The 24,621-nt window shown below is 39.9% G+C and overlaps 1 long non-coding RNA gene across 2 annotated transcripts; it reads right to left on the bottom strand.

Annotated features, from left to right (window-relative positions):
- Positions 1 to 5,075: 5,075 nt before the first annotated feature.
- LOC138739822 (uncharacterized) lies at positions 5,076 to 21,163 on the bottom strand. Of its 2 annotated transcripts, none has more exons than XR_011342457.1 (3): positions 21,087 to 21,163; positions 19,031 to 19,473; positions 5,076 to 5,524 (listed from the first exon to the last, which is right to left on the bottom strand). It is a non-coding gene; the product is annotated as an uncharacterized lncRNA (long non-coding RNA). The 2 variants fall into 2 exon arrangements; XR_011342458.1 differs by having other exon boundaries at positions 19,051 to 19,473.
- Between the last annotated feature and the right edge of the window lie 3,458 nt (positions 21,164 to 24,621).

Raw genomic sequence — 24,621 nt, 5'->3', positions numbered from 1 at the left:
TTGGTACACAGTCGGCCAATCTGTTTGCTAATAGTTTTGCTATTATCTTATAATCTGAGTTTATTAGAGATATTGGTCTATACGATGCTGGTGTTAGTGGATCATTCCCTGTTTTTGGTATTACTGTAATTATTGCTGTTTTACATGAATCTGGCATGTTTTGTGTTTCTTTAATCTGGTTCATTACTTCCAGGAGAAGAGGAATTAATAAGTCTTTAAATGTTTTATAGAATTCTATTGGGTGTCCGTCCTCTCCAGGCATTTTATTGTTCAGTAGATTTTTTAATATATCCTGTATTTCCTCTATTTCAAATGGTTTTATGAATTTGTTTTGCTCCTCTTCTTGCAATTTCGATAGTTCAATTTTAGCAAGAAACTCATCTATTTTGTCTTCTTTCCCTTTGTTCTCAGTTTGATATAATTGCTCGTAGAATTCCTTGAAGTTTTCATTGATCTCTGTTGGGTTATATGTAATTTGTTTGTCCTTTTTCCTTGATGCCAATACAGTTCTTTTAGCTTATTCTGTTTTAAGCTGCCAAGCTAGTATTTTGTGAGTTTTTTCTCCTAGCTCATAATACTTCTGCTTTGTCTTCATTATGTTCTTCTCCACCTTATACATTTGTAGTGTATTTTATTTTTTTGTCCGCCAATTCTCTTCTTTTTGTTGTATCTTCCCTTGTTGCTAGTTCTTTTTCTGCACTTACTATTTCCCTTTCCAGCTGTTCTATTTCCCGATTGTAGTCCTTCTTCATCTTAGTTACATAACTTATTATCTGCCCTCTGATGAAAGCTTTCATTGCATCCCATAATATAAATTTATCTTTCACTGATTCCGTATTTATTTCAAAGTACATTTTAATTTGGCGCTCAATGAATTCTCTAAAATCCTGTCTTTTAAGTAGCATGGAGTTTAATCTCCATCTATACATTCTTGGTGGGATGTCCTCCAACTCTATTGCTAATAACAGCGGTGAGTGATCCGATAACAATCTAGCTTTATATTCCGTTTTCCTAACTCTCCCTTGGATATAGGCCGACAACAGGAATAGGTCAATCCTTGAGAATGTTTTATGTCTGCTCAAATAATATGAGTATTTCTTATCCTTTGGGTGTTGTCTCCTCCATATATCCAAAAGTTGCATTTCCTGCATTGATTTAACCATAAATTTGACTACTTTATTCTTTCTGCTAATCTTTTGTCCAGTTTTATCCATCTTTGAATCCAAGTTAAGGTTAAAGTCCCCTCCTATCAATATATTCCTCTGCGTATCTACAATCTTCAAAAAGATATCTTGCATAAACTTTTGATCCTCTTCATTAGGTGCATATATATTGAGCAAATTCCAAAATTCTGAATATATCTGACACTTTATCATTATATACCTCCCTGCTGGATCTATTATTTCTTCCTCTATTTTGATTGGTACATTTTTATTGATTAATATTGCTACACCTCTGGCTTTTGAGTTATATGATGCTGCCGTTACGTGCCCTACCCAGTCTCTCCTTAATTTCTTGTGTTTCACTTCCGTTAGATGCGTTTCCTACACGAATGCTATATCAAATTTTTCTTTTTTCAGTAAATTTAATAGCCTCTTCCTTTTGATTTGGTTATGTATTCTGTTAATATTTATAGTCATATAGTTCAACATGGCCATTTAATACTTTGTTTACATCTCATTTCCGCTTCCTCACCACCACCTTTCCCCTTTTCCCCATTTCCATTTCTCATTTTTCTTTTTTTGAACGCATTGTATGACAACACTTCTAAAACATAAAATATTTCAACCATTCCCACATCTAAAATTCCCTTAACCCCAAGTGTTCCCCCCCCCCCCCACCCAGTCTGAGTCGCCCCTTGTCCCTTGCTGGGCAACCACAACTCCCCTCTCCATTCGAACTGTGAACCCATTCGCAAGTGTCAACTGATTTTGCGGTGACTGTTATTCTCTCCCACCCAACCCCCTCCAGAAGACTTTTATCTTCCCATTACAACAAAGCTCCCACTCATTTCTTCTCTTTTTCTTTTTGTTTTATTTATTTATTATTTATTTTTTAACCCCTCCTCTTTTTCCCCCTTCTCCCTTACTTCCCTTTTCTTCCCTCCTTTAGTTCTTACTTATACATTATTTTTACTTCTTTATATGTAGTTTGTCATCATTCTTTGTTCTTGTTACATCTCTTCATCTCTCTTTCTGTCTTGCAGATGTTCTGCAAATTCTTGTGCTTTCTCCGGATCCGAGAACAGTCTGTTTTGCTGCCCCAGGATAACTATTTTAAGCACCGCTGGATATCTTAACATAAATTTATAGCCTTTCTTCCATAGGATCGATTTTGCTGCGTTAAACTCCTTTCTCTTCTTCAGGTGCTCAAAACTTATGTCTGGGTAGAAAAAAATTTTTGACCTTTGTATTTCAGTGGTTTTTTTGTCTTCTCTCATTTTATTCATTGCCTTCTCCAATATATTTTCTTTTGTCGTGTATCTCAGGAATTTTACTAAAACGGATCTTGGTTTATGATGTGACTGTAGTTTTGGGGCTGATGTTCTGTGTGCCCTTTCTATTTCCATTCCTTCCTGCATTTCTGGCATTCCCAGGACCTTTGGGATCCATTCTTTTATAAATTCTTTCATATCTTTGCCTCTTCATCTTCCTTAAGGCCCACTATCTTTATATTGTTTCTCCTATTATAATTTTCCATTATATCCATCTTCTGAGCTAACAACTCCTGTGTTTCTTTAACTTTTTTATCACTTTCTTCCAATTTTCTTTTTAAGTCATTCACTTCCATTTCTACCGCCATTACACGTTCTTCCACATTTTATAATCTTTTCCCTACATCTGTTATGACCAGCTCTATTCTACTCATTTTTTCTTCTGTACTTTTCATTTTTCTTTTTATTTCACTAAATTCTAGTGTCAGCCATTCTTTTAATGCTTTCATATGTTCTTGAAATTTTTTAAAATCTATGTACTGTCCATTCGTTTTACCTCCTATTCCTCTGTGCAGAGCTTGGTGTTCTCCTTCTTCTTCTTCTGTGTCTGCTCTTGGGTTTGTGTCTTCTATTTCTCTTCCTTGTATCTGTGTCTCTTCTGACTTTCTTGTTGAGCTGCTTGTCTCAGTTTGTTGGGTTTTTTTTTTCCATGGTGTCTCAATGTTGGTCCTCTTCTTCTGGGTTGGTTATCTGTTGTGTCTCCAGTTTCCCTTTTTCATTCTCACCCCTCCCGTTGTTTTCTTTATCTTCCAGCTGGGAGCCCTGCTGTCGGGTCTCTCTCAGCTGTTCGTGCTGTGGAGTTCCATTCCACAGCTGGTCCCCCTCCCGTCGGTGATGTCTTTGTCATGCGCATCATGCATGCGCGATTCCTCATGCATGCACAGTTGCGCACCTCTGTTTGGCTCCGTGAGCCATCTTTGCAGTCCTGTGGTTGGTAGATCGTGACCCTGCGGGGTCTCCACTAACCTTGGGGAGTGGGCTCCTCTTTCCACGGCAGGTCCCTGCTTTTTCGTTCAGGTAAGGCCTTCATCTTTCTCTTCCGGCGTCTTTCTTTCTTCTTTTCTTCCGGTTGATTTTGGCTTTTCTTTCTTAAGTGCCATTTTCTCCACACCTTTTTTTTATTTGTTGTGATTTGAGTGTCTGGAGCTTTGTTTTTTCTTCACTTTTTTCCTTCTTTTCTGGAGAGGGCTGGTATTCTCCTACCGGCCACTACTCCATCACATGACTCCTCCCCACATGTATTGTCTTATATGTATAATTTATTGTTGATTGAATGTATTGTGGTTTTTAAATTTTAAATAAAATATAAAAAAAACAAATCTTCCAAGGAATTTTGGTCTTTTCCTTTTGATAATCCAGAATTAAAATGCAAACGTCTTTTGGGGATGTCTAAATATGACCATCATTCAGGGAGCCAAAGCTAAAACATACTTTATCAGAAGATCATCAAGATGATCTTTCAACAAATTATGCTAAAGAATCAAATTTTGATTCAAATTTTGAACAAGTGATATTAGAAATTGGATGGATGTTCTGCAATAATTTTCCCAAATGAGCAAGGATGGGGATGTTAATTATCATCTGAAAACGTAGAATAATTGATCCAAGTGCATTATTTATATTGCCAAAATTCTCCTTTTTCTACTGCATATTATATAATAGCAACAAATAATTTAAAAGGAAATTAGAATGTTCTTAGAAAAACAAACAAAAACACTGCTGGAGAAATTCAGGAGGTCAAACAGTGTACTTTACATTGTAACAGCACTGATTTACCACGGCTTACAAACAAATAAAGAATACACTCACTTGTTTCTTTCAGCACACCGTGAAGTTGACTTTCTTAATTTTTCTGCAGGCACAACATTGCATTCTTCAACTCCCCAAACACCACCCAACCAAACCCCTCTGACCTTCTCACTTGCTCACTGCCACACAGGTGATCCTGATGCTCTCACTCTCCTCCTGCATGTGTTCGAGATCCATCACCCGTATACTGATGCTTAACACACTATTACTCCTGCATGTCACCACTTATGTCATCAGTGGCAACCAGCCCTGCTCCCCACGCAGGTAAGTATGCAATTGTGACAGCACCCCCCACAATCCCTGAGCCATGCAAGGAGGTGACTGATTGGAACTATCCCACTATGTGTAATTATCTGGAGGGCTGACAGTTTGGCCCAACCTCGTACAATAGTGGAAGACAGGCGATGCATGGTCCGAGTAGCAAAGGTGCAACTGGTCCCCTGACTCTGGCTCCGACGCAGAACATGGACCGTCGATATACACGGTTGAGGAGGCGAACTCTTCCCTCTTCATTAAACATCATTCACAATCCTCGAAGCGAACTTCTCTGCCCTCAGTGTGCCAAATTTTCAATCTCTCTCCTGCATACTAACTCATTGGTTTAATGAACATACATCAAAATGGGATATATTCTGAAATCCTCATGAAGATCTATTCATTGAAAATCTAATTCGATATATTGTAAATTGAACAGCCTTACTTTTCGTGAACTATTATTTCAATTTTTTTAATAGTAATGTTGTAAGATGAATATAATATGAATGTTTGCTCTATGATGTTGCCAGCAAATATCGAATTTCATGACTTGTTCATGATAATAATTCCTGATTCTGATTCTAAAATCATACTTTTGCGAAATTCAACCACTGGTACGTCACTTAAAATCAGGTTTGTATTTGGAATGTGTAAATGATTTCAAGCCACATTGAGCTAGTAAAAAATAAATTAAATTAAAAAAAAAATTGTTTTGCAAATTATAGAGCCAAGAAAATACATTAGATGAGGCAGCAAGGTTAGTATAGCGATTAGCATAACGCTGTTACAACGCCAGCAACCTTGCTTCGAATCTGGCACTGTCTGTAGGAGTTTGTATTTTCTCCCCGTGTCTGCGTGGGTCTCTTCCAGGTGTTCCGGTTTCCTGCCACTGTTCAAAATGTACCGGAGGTGTAAGTCAATTGGGTGTAATTGGGCAGCGTGGGCTTGTGTTACTGTGCTGTAGGTCTAAAAGAAAAGAAAATAAAAATTAGAAAACTTGGAAAACATATGAGGACCTTAGAACTCTAATTATAACATTTTTGTGGTAAAGTGAAGAAATTACATGATTTGTAAAGGAATATGGCAGCAAATTGCTTCCAGGTCTTGTGTCTGCATGGCACATTGGCATATGGGCATACCTGGACATGTACAGCAGCATTGAACACATTCAACATACATTTGAACTTCACATACTGAAGATTCTTACATGGATGTGCATGGGTTTCCTTTGCTCATTGAACTTATCTTCCTCACCTACCCTTATCTCTTATTGGCTTTTAGGCAACTTTGATCCTTAGCAAATAACTCAACAACAAAAAAAATCACTGAATTGAGTGAACTCTCACATTTCTAGTTCACCTGTGTGCTTTAATGAACAAATTTGAGATAATTGGCTATTTACCAAGGGCTGCACAAATACAAGTTGGAATAATTCACTTTGAATTTTCTTTTATTAGATGAAAAGGAAAAAAAGTTGCTATAGAAGAACTGAAATATTTTATACTGTTAAGTTTTTTTTAATCTGGGAATTTCTTTTAAAATACTTACACTGAAATAATGCACAGTAATGATTTTACTTCCATTCATCAGGAAGATTAATAATTTCAGGATGTTTTTTATTCGCTCTTGGCCGTGGGATTTGCTGGATTCAATGTCCACCCGTAACTGCCATTGAGAACATGGAGCGGAACAGTCTTCAAGAACACTGCTGTCCTTGGGAAGACATTCATTTTAATGCAATTTACCCTCCCTATCAATGTTAGTGGCAATTCTTTCCAATGTTCTAAGTCTTCTTGTAATTTCTTCATTAATGGCTGATAATTTAATTTGTATAGGTGACTTAAATTATTATCTAATCTAATACCTAGGTATTGGATTGCTTGTGTTTGCCATTTAAATGGTGATTCTTTTTTAAATTCTGTGTAATCTGCATGACTCATTGGCATTGCTTCACTTTTATTTGCGTTGATCTTGTACCTCGATAATGTCAACTTGGAAATCAGAAGAGAGCCTGAGAGTACAGCAATGGTACATGGAAATGAATAAATGTATTCCATTGGAAAAAATAACATATAATTTAAAAAATAAAGTCACATTATTTGAACAAATTTGGGAACTGTACATGGAACACAACAGAGAGGGCTTGCCTCGGACCTCCACCCCCTAAAATGATAGAATAAGAAGACAAAATGACTTGATCCAGTGTGTAAAAGTAGATGACACAATTTTCTTGTTTATTTTCATTGTGTGATGACATTGTTTAATGGTTTTATTGTATTGTATATGTTGAACATTTAATGGGTTTGGAGGGTGATGGGAAGGGGGGAGTGACGGTAGGGGGGAAAAAAGGGGAGAAAATGCCACTGTGTATATTTAAGAGGGAAATGTTTGTATGTATTTTGATTGATATGGTTCACAGTGTGAAAAATAAAAAAAATTTAAAAAAAGAACACTGCTGTCCATAGTGGGTAGGTAATCCTGTTACTGTTGGAGATGAGCCAGCTACAGGATTACAGCGATATATTTCAATATATTTCAGGACAGTTCACAACCTAGTTTTGAACCGTGCTGCCCAGTTTACACCCAATTAACCTACACACCGGTACATTTTGAATGGTGGGATGAAACAGGAGCCCCCGTGGAAAACCCACACAGACATGGGGAGAATGAACAAACTCCTTACAGACAGCATGAGATTTGAACCCCGGTCATGATTACTGGTGCTGTAAAGGTGTTGTGATAACCACTATGTCAACCGTGCCGCCACGTGCCACCATGAATAAAAAAAAACACGAAAGTCTGCACACACTGTGGTTGAAGTAAAAACACATTGCTGGAGAAATTCAGCAGGTCAAACAGTTTCCTTTATATAGCAAAGATAAAGATAGATAACCAATGTTTTGGGCCACAGACCTTCATCAATAAAGAAGACTTGGTTGCCACAGTGGATCTTATAGATAGCATGCACTGCAACTGTAGTGTACCATCAGTAGAAGGATGGTCAATGGGGTTCTACACAAATGGGCATTCTTGTCCTGACTTCCGCAAGCACCCAGGGAAGGGGAGAGTTTTCTATAAAATTGCACTTTAAGTGATTAAATGGCTTTGGGAGTTATGAATGATAGAATACCACAGATTCACCAGGCTCTGACTGCTCTTGTAGCCACATCAAGTTACTGGTTAATGATGATCTTCCACTCAACCACTCCCCAGGATGGGGATTTGGTGGTGAGGAATATTAAGGACTAGGCAGTTAGCCTCTCTTTTTGTTGGAGTTTTTAACGGCCTTCATTTGTATGACATGGATTGCAGGTTCACCTGTCAATCTATTCTTTGATGTTGGTCAAGTCCGGCAGTATTTTAGTACTTGGGTGGATGTTGATGCAACTGAACTTTGAGCAGTCAGTGACTATCTGATCAGATGATGGAAGGTGGTCATTGATGAAATAAGTGAAGATGTTTGGGCATAAGGGCCTCTCCTGCAAGAATATCCTGGGCTGGAATCTTTGTCCTGAAAGAATTACAACCATTTCCCTTTATGATATTGACCAATGGAGAATTCTCCCCTTAAGCCATGGACTTCAGATCGACATGGCTTCCTGATGCTACAGACAATGTGTCTTCATTACTGGTGTTCTTGTTTCTCCTTTCAAATTGTGTTACTAAAATATCGCCATGTTTGGATCAAATCGATAATGAGAAATGGAACTGAGTGAATCTTGGGCAACTCAGATTGGGTTATTATTTTGTTAATTCTGTCTGGTAGCTCATTTCAGCCATAATTGATATTATGCTGATGGGAGCCAGTATTTAGTTCACTTAAGTTTGCCCTGCTTTAGTTACAAAATTTTTCTCCTTGCTAGATACATTCCAATGAAGAATGTTTACTGGAAGAGTTATCTAAAGTGTAACTTGTTTGAAGTGCAATGTTTCAGTGATGAAGCTGGAATGTTGTTGCCCATAGCCAGTGATCTCAGCCATTTCTTAATACCTGAAGGCTAACTTCTCTGCTGGTGGAGACCTCGTGACATGGCCAGTACATCTAATTGACATTACTCCTGACCTTTTCTACATCTCTGCTCTGATATACTAGTGCCATTTCCATCCTATTGTACCAGATGTGGAGGGGGAGGATGCAGGCAGTCAATAGCCTCATTTGCTTTGAACCGCAGGCAAATCTCTCTCCTAATTATTTTATATGGGGTACATCGTCTTTTTGTTCCTTAATGCAGTCAGCATCCAAGAGTGATGGAAAAAATCAAATTCAGGCAATAAAGCCTCTTACCTGGCAGGTATGTTCTTCAGGATTCCTCTAGCATTTTTGGTGAAGAGCTACCCTTGCTAAGGATCCCTACCAAAGTACTCTGTATCCTTCCTGCTTACAGTGCTTCCCTTCCATATGCATCATGGAGGAGTGAGTACTGATTCATCAGCTGAGGGAGGATAGGAGGTAGTAATCAATATTAAATATGCCCAGCAGACTATTCATTAAGGAATCTTTGTTTCTCTCTTATTTCTTTATTGGGATTAACTTAATGATTCAGTCAACACCACAAGATCCTCAGTTATCAGCCAAATAATATACCATGTATTTTTGCTAAGCATTTGGCAAAATTGTGTGTCACTCTCTAAATATAGCAGGATATGCAATACAACCTCAATATTTACAATATTTATTGTATTAAATGTATTTAACTGCATTAAAACCATGACCTTTCATTTAGGGTGAAGCAACTAATTTGCAATGTGCAAGCTTAACTCAGTAAATAGACTTGAAAGACATTTTTCTGTGATTTTTGACGCCTCTATAATTGTATTCTAAATTTTGCACAATGTAACAAAGGTGGCATGACTGAAAAAACAAGTGCCTTCCAAGGCCTGTTGGAATTACTTAACATTCAGATGGTAAAGAAGATGGTACATATGAGTTCAGATCCACAGCCATAATTTTCATCATATTGTACCAGATGCTGAAGGGGAAAGAATAAATTGTGTCATTTGTTTTTAGACAAGCAACCAAAGGAAATTTCAATCCTAGTTATTTTATATGAGGTACATTATCTTCCCCTGGATGGAGTCAGCATCCAGGAGTGATGGAAGAGTGTCATAGGGCAATCGGATTCAGGCAATATGTTGATAAGCCATCAAGAAGAAGGGAGTATTCACAATCTACATAATGCCCAAGGAGTTACATGGCACATGTTACTTCCTGAAGATGGGCTGATCAACAGAGGATAAGAATTTATCTGAACTTCCTGATTTGGGACAGTTTTTAGCCTGAATGCCTCCAGCAGAATCCATCACTTCATCTGATCTGGCTTAAAAGCAGTTTCTTAGCAATTACAGAAGTAAACCAAGACATTCTGCAGACACTGTGATTGAGGCATGAAGTCAATGCTGGAGAAACTTAGCAGGTCAAACAGTGCACTTTATACAGCAAAGGTAAAACACATAACCAGCATTTTAGGTTTGAGGCCTTCATCGAGTGCATTGTTATAATGTAGCACTTGATTTGAGAAAGTAATGAACCATAGATTTACAATCTACTTCTGGCAGATTCCTCTGCAAAACCGAGAAGGTACATCATATGAGATGGAGAGGAGTTAAATTTACAACCAAGAGTAGCCCAATTTATTTTATTTATTTATTTTAAAAAACTCCAATAACTTTTTAAAAAATTTAGATATTGTTAAAAAGGTGGATCCTGCTTTACATATAACTCTTTGAAAATATTACTTAATATGATGTCATTTATAAAACTATCATCCTTGACCAATTTATATTGCATATCTGGCAAAGAACTCCACTCACAGACAGGAATGATTTCCAACCATTTAATTTAACTCAACTTAAAAGTATTTTACATTTTAATGGATTTGGGAATAGGTGAGGCCTACCGGTCAAGAGAAAACCATAAATATTCTTTTTCAAAAGTTTTGAAGTGAGAGCAAAGTGGTTTTACAATTCTAATGATCACTGTTGCATTCAAAGGTATGAGCTTTACAGAGTCCTGTTGAACAGCCTGATCTTGCTGCTTTCAGGAACCCTATCATTGCCATTCATGCACAAGCAAGTTCTGATCAGTAGATCCTAGAATTAAAATATACATTGGAACGTGTATCTGCAGACCTTGCCAGCAAAGTGAGCCAAGAATTCACAAAAAAACAAGATAAAGCAAAATAGCTGGAGGGGAAAAAGTCCCCTCTACTTGTTAACATTCTTCGCATATCCATCTTTCAGCGGCTTGCATGGAAGAAATCATTGGAATAAGAGGGCATGTTTTCAGCAAATAGTGATCTTCTAGAGAATGAGCAATTTTCAACATTTGCATTAAAAGATGTTCATAGTCTGTTCCATTTGCAGTTTAGCAGTGGGTGAGCCTTTCCTCAAGGTATGAGCAATGAAAGAGACAGGCAGCTATGTTAAAGACTGGGTGGGGGGGGGGGGGAGAGGGAAGAATGGGAGGGGGAGGAGTACAGACCAGTAGAAAATAGGTGTGAATTGGATATGATAGGACAGGAGAGAGACAAGGTGAAAATTAGTTTTGGCTCTGTGAAAGGAGTCAGGGGAAAAGGGAAGAGAGAGAGACAGACAGACAGAGACAGAACTAGAGGAAAGAAGACATGGGGATAGATAGTTGGGCTTGGTTTCTAATGGAAACCGAAGAGGTTGATGTTAATGACATCCGGTTGGACAGGGCCCAGATGGAATATAAGGTGCTGCTTGTCCAATTTGTGGATGATATCAGTCTGGCAGTGCATGCTGACATGTCTGTCCATGGTCTCAAGGGAATGTGGTGAGGAATTGAAATCGATGGCTACAAGGTGCTCAATGAGGCGAGGTGCTCTCAGTCTGTGTACAGTCTCTCCAATGTAGAGGTGACCACAAAGGGAGCATTGGATACAGTCGATGGCCCCTGCAGATTCACAAATGTTGTGTTGTTCACTTGGAAGCACTTTTTGGGGCCCAAAATGGTTGTGAGGGAGGAAATGTAGGCACCCAAGTGAAGCATCTCCTGTGGTCACAGGGATTAGGTACCAAGGGGATAGTTGGTGGGGAGGGAGGAGTGGACAGGGGAGTCATGAAGGGAGCAGTCCCTGTGGAAGACTGAGCAGAGGAGAAGGGAAGATGACTCTGCTGGTGGGGTTACATAGTGAATGAAGAGGCAGGTGGGGAGGTAGATGAGGACAAGGGTAATCTTGTCCTTGTTGCGTGTGGGGGCAGAGGGGTCCAGGGCAGATGTGAAGGTAATGGAGGATATGCGGGTGAGCGTCATTAATGGTGATAAAGGGGGAATCCACATTGTTTGGAGAATGAGGATAAATCTAATGATCTGGTATGGAAGACCTCACCTTGGGAGCAGATAAGACAGAGATGGAGGAATTGAGAGAAAGGAAAAAGAGAGAAAAAAGACCGAACCTTCAGCACAGGAGCGTTAACTATGTGGAGGCTGTGTATTATTTGTCAAAGTATACATTGTATGAATTTCTAAATAGTCTGGACCAGAATCCTATATCTGTTGACAAATGGTAAAAGTGAACAGGCAACTTTTAAATTCCACAACAAGTTGTACCCCTGATACTTTTATGTCCCTCTGTGAAATAGTACAGTATCTGCTCCACTCTCATGCTGTTCCTGATGGTCCTGATGGTTCACTTTGAAGCATAGAACCATAGAACATCACAGCACATAAAAACAGGCCATTCAATCCTTCTGGTCTGTGCCGACCAATAAAACTAGATAGTCCCACTGACCTACTCTCATTCCATAACCTTCCAGACTTCTCCCATCCATGTATTTATCCAATTTATTTTTAAAACTCAGGATTGAATCTGTATTCACTACATCAGGTGGCAGCTCATTCCAGACTCCTACCACTCTCTGAGTGAAAAACTTTCCCCTAATGTTCCCCTTATACCTCTCCCCTTTCAGCCTGAAGCAATAACCTCTCGTATTTATCTCCCCCAATCTAAGTGGAAGCATCCTACTCACATCTACTCTCTCTGTACCCCTCATAATCTTATAAACCTCTATCAAGTCTTCCCCCCCCCCCCCCACCACTATCCTTCATTCCAAGGAGTATAGTCCTAACCTGTTTAATCTTTCCCAGTAACTCAACTCCTGAAGAATCAGGAACATCTTAGTAAATCTTCTCTGCATTCTTTCAATCTTATTGATATCTTTCCTGTAGTTCTGGGTGACCAGAACTACACAGAATATTCTAAGTGTGGCCTCACAAATGACTTGAATAACTTCAACATAACATCCCAACTTCTATACTCAATACTTTAATTTGTAAAGGTGAAGGGACCAAAAACTTTCTTTACAACTCTGCCCTCATGTGACACCACCTTTAGGGAACAGTGTATTTGTATTCCCAGATCTCTTTGCTCCTCTGCACTCCTTGATGGCCTTCCATTTACTGTGTATGTCCTACCCTGATTAGCTTTTCCAAAGCGCAACACCTCACTTATCTGCATTAAGTTCCATCAGCCATTTACCGGCCTAATTTTCCAGCTGGTCCAGATCCCTCTGCAAGCTTTGAAAATCTTCCTCACCGTCCACGAAGCCTCACATCTTTGTGTCATCAGCAAACTTGCTGATCCAATTCACCACGTTATCATCTAGGTCATTTATGCAGATAACAAACAATAATGTTCCCAACAGAGATCCATGAGGCACACCACTCAACACAGACCTCCAGTCGAAATAGATAGTGTTAATGAGTACAATTAACAATTTATTCCTCAGTCATTACGTTTTCAACCTTGGCCGCAAGAACAAAATGTACCATAAGTAATTTCTTACACATATGGCGCATTTTGATTTCAGTACCCAATGAAATATTATAGGCGACAGATGATTCTTGATCTATTATCATCCCACTATTCTTCCATTCTGAGTTGCACAGAGCTTTTATTTTTACTTTTGCATTCAGCATGAGATTTGAGCATCAGCGCATTTCAGATTTGAACATTAATTTAGTTATACTTTCCGCACTGGAGGGTAAATTTATCAATCCAAAAATGACCGGCATTTTTAATAAATAGGTGACAGACAATGGAGATCTGATCAAAAAATGAATTACTCAAAGTAATTCAAGCAATGAGGTCTTAAGAGAAATCCATCAAGTCTGAAGATTTGTTCTGAAATGATCAAAACTGATAACGGATAAATGGCGGCACTTGCTGGAGCTGCTGCAACGGCAACACTACTGCAAATGCTGACCCAGGCAGAATGGGGAGCGGAGACACAGCGTTCCCCAGTAGGGTCCAAATGTCCAGTCCTACTGCTGACAGATCTGTACAGGATCTGAATAGCCTGTTAAAGGAGCCGATAGTGTTTTATTTAAAATCCTGCGACCACGGTATCTGAGCCCAAGCTGACGATGCCTGCAAACAGCAGCTGTGCTTTGTGGTTGCAGACACCAGGGGAGCAGCGGGCTATCACAGGGTACCAGTAATGGGAAGAACAACCCCGATAAGATGGAGAAGCAGTCTCCTAAGGACAGTGCTGGACCAGTGAGGGGCTCTGTGGCTGAAGGACTCACACAGGTGGAGAACTATTGGTCGTTTGCAGGTGAGGAACCCACACAGGCTGCAGACTTGAGATTAAAGGACTCACATCAAACTGTGGGCTGCTGGAGATTTGCTCATGAGAACCAGATATTGGAACTAGAATTTGATAGAATGCTGAGGGCAAGGAAGGCTCTGAAAAAGCCTGGGCATTGAAGGCTTCCTCATCGTGTCGGAGGTTTGGATCTGGGCTCAGGTTGATGATGGTTTGAACTGGAGTCTTGTGTGGTTGCAGAGGCTGCGGGAGCACTGTGGAGGCAAACCCATGGACATTCAGTGACTCTCAGTGACACTTAGTGCCTTATGGCAGACTAAAGGCAATTTCGTGCAATATTACATTTCTGTTTCATTTCATGGCAATAAATAAAACTATGACATTATATCATTGATTCTTGGAGTGTAGAAAAAGATCTCTGACCCATTGAATCTGCTTCGACCATTAAGTGCTTATTTCTGATAATTCTATTTTATTCTTCCCAAATCCCCTCAATTCCCTCCCCAGAATTCTACCACCCACTACATAGCGGGGAAATTAGCAAGGTCTAATTGGAAAACTAGACTGTGGGAGAAAACCAGATCACTTGAAGAAAAATAAAACATGTCACAGGGATAAATTGCAAACTTAAGGAGGACAGCAATAGATGTTTTGGATTGAACCCAGGACACTTCCAACTCTGCTGCCGAGAAAAGGTGAAGTAAATATTATAAAATGCATCTTATTAACTTAGTTGTTAATAATCTTAAACTCTCTTGTGCCTTTAATTATCCAACATCAGGTCTGTGTCCAACATACATGGAAGGTCCCATCTGGAACTAAAATTAAATTTTAAATTTAGACATACACCACGCTCAAGCCCGTGTTGCCCAAATACCACAATTAATCTACAACCCCCCCATGTTTTGTAAGGTGGGAGGAAATCAGAGAACCTGGATGAAACCCATGCAGACATGGGAAGAATGTACAAACTCCTTCCAGACAACGCCAGATTTGAAACACAGTTACTGTAATAGCATTGTGTTAACCGCTACACTAACCATGCCACCGCAAAATGCTGGATACAAAGGAAACTTGTATTGACCTTCCAATAAATTTTCATCCTCTATTTCTTTGGTTCCCTATAGATATTAATATTGGCAGATTTTCACTTAAATTCATAGAATTCTAAGTATTTACATATAATTTTACAGCAGCTCTAATATTCCCTCTCAGATGTGTCTCGTTGGTTAGAAAGATTAAATTAACAGGAAATTCAGGTGGAATTGCCGTGTTCTACAGGAATATTTGATTGGACAGCAGCTGGTGATTTAACAGCATCTGAACAAGATGATGAAGAGCAACAATCTTTTCTCTCGTTTTTAGCATCCTTCTTATTGCAGCTCAAACATATTCCACCAGGAATGAATGTTAGTTGTTCAGGAGGCAGGTTTGGAGCTTTGGTAGGAGGGATTTGACACCCAGCGTGCCCATTTGAAGGGCTTGAAGTGAAATGAAAGGTTTATCCTAGCAAGCCAGCAGGAGAATGAGTGTTTTGTGACAGACTTGCTTCACCTTGGTCACAAACAATTGTGGCATGGCAAGCATCTCCTCATTCCTCCTACCACCCCATCTCCCTTTTGGGTAGTACTAACAAAGGTATGTCTTCATCAGATTCAACATTTGGTCAAGAAAATAACAACCCTTGCTGTACTGTTTATTTATATAGATTGCTCTGTGAAATTTTAGGACTTAACAGATCACTTCAAGAAAACAGATGGGTGTCAGAGCAGCTCTTCAGCACACTTTCCACCACACCTCTGTAGAAATTTGACAGGGTTTCTGATGTCATACCAAACCTTAGCAAACTCCTGAGGAAGAATAGGTGCTGACGTGCTTTCTTCATGATGCCATTATTGTGTTGAGTCCAGGAAAGATCCTCCAAGATAGTAACTCCCAAGAACTTACATTTGCTTACCCTCTCCTCCTCTGATCTCCAATGATCATTTACTGAATCACTTTGCACTGAATGTGTTCAAGAAAGAAACCAATTTCTAAAGCAAAAGGTATAGTGAGAGAAGGAACTTGTATTGAGATAAAGGATCAGCCATGATCTTTGAGTGGCAGAGCAGTCTTGAAGGACTGAATACGTTTCTTCTCTGTGTCTACACCTGTTTTAAAAGTCATGGGAATGGTGCATAGGTGTGTCTCTCTCATCTATAAATCTCACATGACATGTTTGGACAGGTCTGTATGTTATTTCAAAAGAACCATGAAGAAAGTGGAAGGAAAAGAAAATCAAAGTGCATCCATCACCTTTTGCAAAATTTCCTTACATGGTGTAGATAAATGTATTGTGTGATACAATGCCTAGGCTCATTCCTTCTGGCTATCCATCCCATAGGATGATGAAGGTTCCTTTCAATCAATTTGTGGGTTTGATATGAGGAATAGCATGTGCATGAATGGATTGAGGTAAGTAGGGAGTTGCACAGGTCCAGAACCACCCTCTCGATATCCCCTCCCCTATCTAGCAGCATGGTGAGGTCCAAGACGGCTGGGGGGTGGTTCTGTTGCAGTGAATAGCCAGACCAAGCTTTGATGCAAGGGATTCCCTTTCCACACTTCATGGCACATGTTTGCTAGATGGCCGTCGACCCTACAAGAGGGTTCATCTGCCCTTTGACAGACCTTTTGTTTCATCCTGAAGGGTGTCTAGCCATACTCCACACCAGGCAAGCCTGGTGGGGGAGCTGGTTTAGTTGCCAACCACCCGACCATGCTATAGGTAGTACTGGGGTACATGGTACCAGCAGCACTCAGATGAGTGACCTGACCCTAGACTCATAAAACCTCATTAAATACAATCAATCAGATTGGTTGAAGTCATCCTGAAAGAGTCCTTAAGAAACTTTGTTCCATTAATTAGATTTTATTTAGAATTGGACTGCTTAATAATAGACCTGGATTCATGTATTGTACAGAAAAAAAAGATCTTAACTCCTTTCCTCCTGAAAATTCTGCTTGGCAGATTTCCTACTGTTATCGTGGCCTCACCAGATGTCACTCAAGTTAATTACTGCAGCTGTGAAAAGTGAATGTTGGGATTGAGAAATTATATCAGAGCTGCAGTGCATGGTAAATTTTCTCATCAGAATCCCAGAAAAATTACAGCACAGAAGGTGACCATTCAGCCCACTGAGTTAATACTGGATCCTGTAAGAGGAATCTAACAATTCCCACTCCTCTGCCTTCTCTCCATAGATTGCAAATCCTTCCCATTCTAATGCTTAAGCCAAGCTCCATTTCAAACACTCTGATTGAATCTACTACTTCTCTCAATCACATGTTAGTAATAAAAAATCATCATGTTGCTTTTGCTCTTTTTTGTCAATCATCTGCAATCCTGGATTCTTGACTCCTTGGCCAATGGGAATAGTCATCTCTCCACCCACAATTCTACAGCTAAATATTATTCCAAATTAATGTTTAAATTTGTCGATGACACCACAGTATGGGACCGGTTATCATATAACGATGAGACAGTTTATAGGAAAGAAATTGGAAGTCTAGTGGCATGATGCCAAGATAATAAACTTTCTCTCAACGTCAGAACGATAAAGGAGATGATCATGACTTCAGGAGAGGGAGCATAAACATCAATGACCCTGAAGTCCAAAGAGTAGATAGGCTCAATTTCTTAGAAATAAATGTCTCCAATTACCTGGCCTGAGAAAAACACATTCACACGATGGCAAGGAAGTGCCCAACTCCATCTACATCTCCTACTGCCGAGAAAAGTCAGCTAACCTACTAAAGGACCCATTATTGTCTCTTCTCATTCTTCCAACCAATACTTCTCATTTTTCTGCATTATGTTTTATCTTTTACCTATTAAGCCTTTTTGCTTGCCTGCATACAGTCCTTAAAGCATTGGTTCTCAACCTTTTTCTTCCCACTTACATACCACTTTAACTAATCCCTATGCCATAAGTGTTCTGTGATTAGTAAGGGATTGCTTAAGGTGGTATGTGAGTGGGAAGGGAAGGCTGAGAATCACTGCTCTTGACCCCATTGTTACTGAAATATTTTGCTTGAGAAAAATTGTCATTGGCCCATTTTCTTAGGAGTTATGAAACTGTGCACATAACGAGTCAATTAGGAATGATTAAAACAAACTTTTTCTTTCCACCCACATACTATCTTAAGCAATCCCTTACTAATCACAGAGCACCTATGGCATTGGGGAATACTTAAAGTGGCATGTGAGCGAAAAGAAAAAGGTTGAGAACAACTGCCTTAAAGTCTTTGACAATTCTCTGCCAGTACATAACTCCTTCAGATCTTGTGTCATGTAAAAATTTAGAAATTGTTCCCTGTACAGATCATTATTATACATTACGAATGCAAAGGTCCTTGTACTGAGCTCAAGGGAATTCTGTTGTATACTTCCCTCCAACTGGAGAAATGAGGCCAGGGCGACTTTATAGCTTATTGGCTTTTCTTTAAGGGAGTATCTTATTGGATTGGATAAAACTTTGTGTTCTCGCTATTGAAAGGGCATCTTGTCACCGGATCATTGATTGAGATGTCCACCATAGACTGGGAGAGTTGGCATGGATTGTTTTGGTCCAGCTCCACAGAGGCTGGTGTTGGTTCTTGGTCAGGCCCATGTTGACTCATAGTCTGGGAGCATAATGACAGCGCACATGCAGTGGCGTGGCTATCCCTGGAAGTTGGTGGTGTCCAAGTTGGCGACCCTCGTGTCAAGGCATGGTTGACCCCGGAATTTAATGCAGTAGTGGGCTGCTGGCCTGTGGACATGCGTCCCAAGATGACAGCCTGTGTGGACCTCGCGCCATTCACCAAGTATGCTTCCATGTTACGGAGGGCAATCTTTAGTGATTTCACAAGGTTACTTACCCCTCTGAAGTCCAACTTACTCTGCTCAAGTAGCCTCTGGCACACGTAGTCCATCTTGACATCTGCAACATAGGCATCTCGGATCACGCCCTCGGTGTTTTGGACAGCCGACACCAACTGAAAGTTGCTCCCATGTGCAAGTCCCCGCAGGGCCCAGAGGAATTCGTTGCTCAATTCATCCGGTCGCTATCTGCAGGTAGCCAGCGTGTACCTGGCATATACCTCATTTAACTTCTCCCTGTACTGGTCCTTGAGTATGTTTGTTGCCTCCGTGCATGTTGAGGCATCCCTGATCATCGGGAACACTTGATGTCAGACCAGGGAGAAGAGTAGGTACAGCTTGTTTGTCTCTGTGGCCAAGACTCCGGTAGAGTTCTGTAGAAGACAGAGGCTTCTGGCAATTGTGGGTCGATCTCTAGCTTATCAGGCTTCAAGGGTTGTTCCTTTGTTGGAAAAAAATATTATAAATAAAATTGATGTGCTATCAACAATTCAAAATACTAGAATTACAGAACTGTAAGCTTTAACTTAAAATAAATTTAAAGGTCATCCTGTGCTGTGACCAAGGCTTTCTGGGTTGAAGCCTTTATACAGGGTCAAGAGGAGGGAGCCATGGATACAGACACAGAACAGGGCGGAGCCAGATAAATGAATGTGCAGCTATTCACCACACCCCATATCCCTTAATACCCCTACAATGTAAAAATCTATCCAACCTTATCTTAAATATATTTATTGAGGTCGCCTCCATTGCTTCAATGAGCAGTGAATTCCACAGATTCACCACCCTTTGGGAAAAGCAGTTCCTCCTTATCTCTATCTTAAATCTATGATCCTGAATCTTGAGGCTATGTCCCCTAGTTCTCATCTCTCCTACCTCTATCTTATCTAAACCTGTCATAATATTACATTTCTATAAGATCTCTTATTCTTCTAAATTCTAGCAAGTAAAGCCCCAGGCAACTCAATCTCTGAAAGGTACAGAAGTTAAATGAGCTGCTATGTGATTAAATCAAAGCTGTTGAGATACCGCAATCTAATTAAAAGACATGAAGGATTGAGGGTCCAAGAGGCGAGGACAAACTCATCATCTCAGTAATGCTTGAAAATATTCAACTTGTTTCATTTAATGGAGCAGCTACACTCTATGGATAGTAATGTCGATTAGCATAAGAAACAAATGTATTTATGCAAACTAATTGCTCACTTACAAGGTCAAAAAAGTTAATTCCAAACTAATTGAATGTTTAATTGTGAACATGACAATCTTTTGATGATTCAATGATGCGAATGTATCAATTATATACGGACATGTTAATATTGTGTTATCAGTTTTGCGTGAAGGAGCAAGCTGGCTTGTGCTGATCTGGCTGCTGCCTGTGGAGACCACCTGCATAGATTTAGCTTCTCTGGAGTAGAGATGAGCTGATCCTTCCCTCCCACAAGACAGTTTCCCTCTCCTCTTGGAGTATGCTACACCTTTCAGTCAACCTAACTACAACCAGATCCATTCTGTCATACAAGATGCAGGGGTTGAGTGCAATGCACAAATGTGCTGGAGAAACTCAGCAAATCCTGCAGTGTTATAGAAAGGAAAGGGTAACTAACGTTTTGGGCCTGAACCCTTTGTCAGGTATTCCTATGGAATGCTCTGTGATAGGCTGAGTTTCTCCAGCATGTTTGTGCATTGCCCCCGATCTATTCAACAGCCTTTGGCAGCTCAGCACTTTCAAAGACCTTTGAGCTGTTTAAAGTCATTGACGTTTACAACATTGATCAAAAGAGATATATTTTTTAGTAAATTACAAATGATTTCATATCTTTTTCATGTTTAGAATTAAGTTCAATGATACCAACATTTGCCTGCACTTCCCCATGTTCATCAGATCCATAAAATGGTCATTTTAGAACAGATGGAAGTAATTGTCAAAAGCACCAATACCCAACTGAATGCTTCCGTGGCTACAATGCCACAGCTCTCACACACCTGCAAGGTAAAGCAATGCCAGGAAACCACTCTAGTGTAGCTAATCCCTCGCAACTGAGGATGACTCACTTCCATTCCGGTTTTGCGGGTTCTGAGGTGGCTGCTGAGGCCAACGTGGGAACTGCAGACTCTTCCACGGGGAGATGCCTGATGGACAAAGCAAATATATGATTTCTGTTCATGGAGTTGTATTCATGAAATTTCCCCAAGTTCACCTGGCATTCCTATGCAAAGGTCAATGTGTGGAGCTTGCTAAGTGTCAAAGCTTATAGAGGGATCTGAGCCAGTTGGAAAAATGGGCTGAAAAATGGTGATGGAATTTAATGCAGACAAGGGCAGCAAGGTTGGCATAATGGTTAGCACAACGCCTTTACAGCGCCAACGATTGGGAACTGGGATTCGAATCCCCTGTTGTCTGTGAGGAGTTTGTAGTTTCTCCCCGTGTCTTCATGGATTTCCCTGGGGCCTCCGGTTTCCTCCCACCATTCGAAACGTACCAGGGGTGTAGGTTAATTGGGTGTGAATTGGGCAGCATGGACTCATGAGCTGAAATGGCCTGTTACCGTGCTGTAGGTCTAAATTTAAATTTAAGGGTGAGGTGTTGCATTTTGGAAGGACAAACCAAGAAAGGACATACACGGTAAATGGTAGGGCACTGAGGAGTATGATAGGACAGAGGGATCTGGGAATACAGATACATAATACCTTGAAGTGGCACCACAGGTGGGTAGGGTTGTAAAGAGAGCTTTTGGCATATTGGCCTTCATAAATCAAAGTATTGAGTGTAGGATTTGGGATGTTATAGTAAAGTTGCCTAAAATATTGGTGAGGTCAACTTTGGAGCATTATGTGCAATTTTGGTCACATAACTACAGGAAAAATATCAATCAGATAGAAAGAGCGCGAAGAAAATTTACTAGGATTTTGCTGGACTTCAGGAACTGTGTTACAAGGAAAGGTTAAACAGGTTAGGACTTATTCCCTGGAATGAGGGAAGATCTGATAGAAGTATTTAAAAGTATGAGGGGGATAGACAGAATAAATTTAGACAGGCTTTTTCCACTGAGGGTAGGTGAGATGCAAACTAGAAGACATGGGTTAAGAGTGAAAGGGGAAATGTTTAGGGGGAATATGAGGGGGAACTTCTTCACACAGAGAGTGGTGGGAGAATGGAAAGAGCTGCCAGCTGAAGTGGTGAATACGGGCTCAATTTTAACATTTAAGAAGAATTTGTTCAGGTACATGGATGGGAGAGGTATGGAGAGATATGGACTAGGTGCAGATCAGTGGGACAGGGGAAAAGAAATGCTTCAGCACAGACTACAAGGGCCAAAGGGCCCTGTTTCTCTGCTATAATGTTCTATGGTTCACAGGGTTTGCACACAATTGGAGATATTAATATCTTTTGTGTGTGTTCAGCTTCACCTTCTATCTTGAAGTAGAACCTAGAATAGATGTTGAGATCTGTATCTCTGGATTTGAGGACCTTAATACATGAAGGTTCGTGACAATTTTCATTTGGATCAGCTGGATATTCTTTAGAAAGCTGGAAGGACTCTCAGGTCTGATGTAAAGAAAGAATTATAAACATGGCAAATACCTTTTGATAATTTAAAAAATTGGATTAATTAACTTGTATTTAGTGAGGATTCAAAAAAATAGTTTTCAGGCGTGCTTTATAATTACGTTTCTTTTAAATGCTGCCTAGCAGTTGTAATACAGTAACATAATGAAACTTACAATACCGAGAGTCATCCATAGTATCAAGTAAAAACATTGCTGCAAACAAATCTGATTAACATGCTTAATACAAGTTTTTTTAATTTTAATTTTCTAAATTTATTAAGCAGGTTATATCACACATTCTACATGAGATCCATACTTGCCAGTAGTCATTTCACTGGATTATAGGAAGGGTGGGAATTTATTTTACACACAACACAATAAATCCTGTCCTGACTCATTCAGGAAACAAACTGCACTTGAACATAAAGCCAATTGTCTCGCAATCCCTCTTAATTGAAGCCTAAAGAACAAAAAAAGACCCTTGATCCTTCGGAAACTGTGGGAAGAACCTTCTTTGTGAGATGTTAGATTAAAAAGAAATCATGAAATATTTCATATATGAATCATGGATTAGAAATTTGTCCACAATTATCTGCACTAAATAAGGAATATAGGAGTGGCTGTGCAATATACACTGCTTCCTAAATTCAGTTTCACTCAATGGAATTGAACGTATCAAGTACAGCACTCAACTGGTGCCAGATTGTTTAATGCAAATGAATGAAATTAAATTCTACTATAATAAAATTTTAAGAGCATTTAACTTGGTGGAATTTGCACGGAAATGCCAGCAGCTCCACATGGGCATTTCCCTTTGTTGATGCCAGGAAGTTTAGGATTTCCATGCACGCAAAGTTCTGACCTTGTTGACAGCTGCTCAATGGCAATTCTGTAATCACATTCCAATGCTAGACTTCTCACCAGCTGAGATCGAGGTTGTGGCAGCTCCTCTCCACCCAGTAGTGGATAGTCCTCTCAAGCTTTCTGTACCAGCGTGGACATTCCCACACGACCTCTTTTATCCTTTGTCGTCTCGGGATAATTTTATTTTTGGCTTGTTATAGTGGCTCAAATGCAGAGGGTGGATCAGATTGCTGGAGAATGAAGTGATTGTGATGTGAGTGAGCATATGTGTCACTGATCTGCATGGACTGCTGTCCATGGTTGGACACTAGTTGGATACAGAGGGAATGGAATGTTTTTCTGTTATAGTATGTCCTTGCTGAAACGGACCCATGAGATTTATCACTCTGCATCCTGGGAAATTCCATGCGCATTCTGGTGAGAGTAAATTAAATGTAATTGGCTCAAGAGTAGGGTACAGGAGCCTCCTCCCCTGTGCAATAGTACATGGAAATGCTTGAAACTTTGGATTGAAAAGAGCTGCTGCGTGGAAGTTCATGGGCCCAGCCAGATATCACCTCATTCTGCTCCAAGTTAGCGGCTACAACAGGTGACACGTCTCAGAGTGGGCATCCCATTCAGTTTTCCTGCCGAGCTTTTCATGGAGGGTAATTAGTTGAATTATCTGAGTTGACCTCTGTGGAAATTCTCAGTCATAATGTATTCCAAAGGGAATGCCTTTGAATGCACTCACATCTGAAAGCAACAGGACCTGAAAAAAAGCCTTCATTAAGATGTACAAAGCAACTAAGAACCTCATCCCTATAGATTAAATAACTTGAATTCTAGCGAGCATCAAACGTGTGCAATCATACCAGCAGGAGGGAGAAATGTGAAAGTAGTTACTGATCTTTTAGGTGAGTGGTGGGAGGTGTACCTTTCTCCTGCTGAATGTATTCAATTTAAGGAAAAGTGAACTCCAATTAGCAACGTCAGTGTCAAATCAGTTTTGCATGCTTATTAGCATCACAAGCTGCCCGTTCCATTATAATTAAACTATGTATAAACTGCTCCTGCCAAAATGACATCTGGTATGATACATGCCACAAATCCATGGGTGACAGGTACCTTTTTAAATTGAAATGGCATAAAAATCCCCAAAACAAATGCTGCAGAATCAAATTTTGCCCTGTGA

This window comes from Narcine bancroftii, chromosome 7, assembly GCF_036971445.1.
Source record: "Narcine bancroftii isolate sNarBan1 chromosome 7, sNarBan1.hap1, whole genome shotgun sequence".
Classification (NCBI taxonomy): domain Eukaryota; kingdom Metazoa; phylum Chordata; class Chondrichthyes; order Torpediniformes; family Narcinidae; genus Narcine; species Narcine bancroftii.
This window is presented reverse-complemented; position numbering and strand designations above follow the sequence as displayed.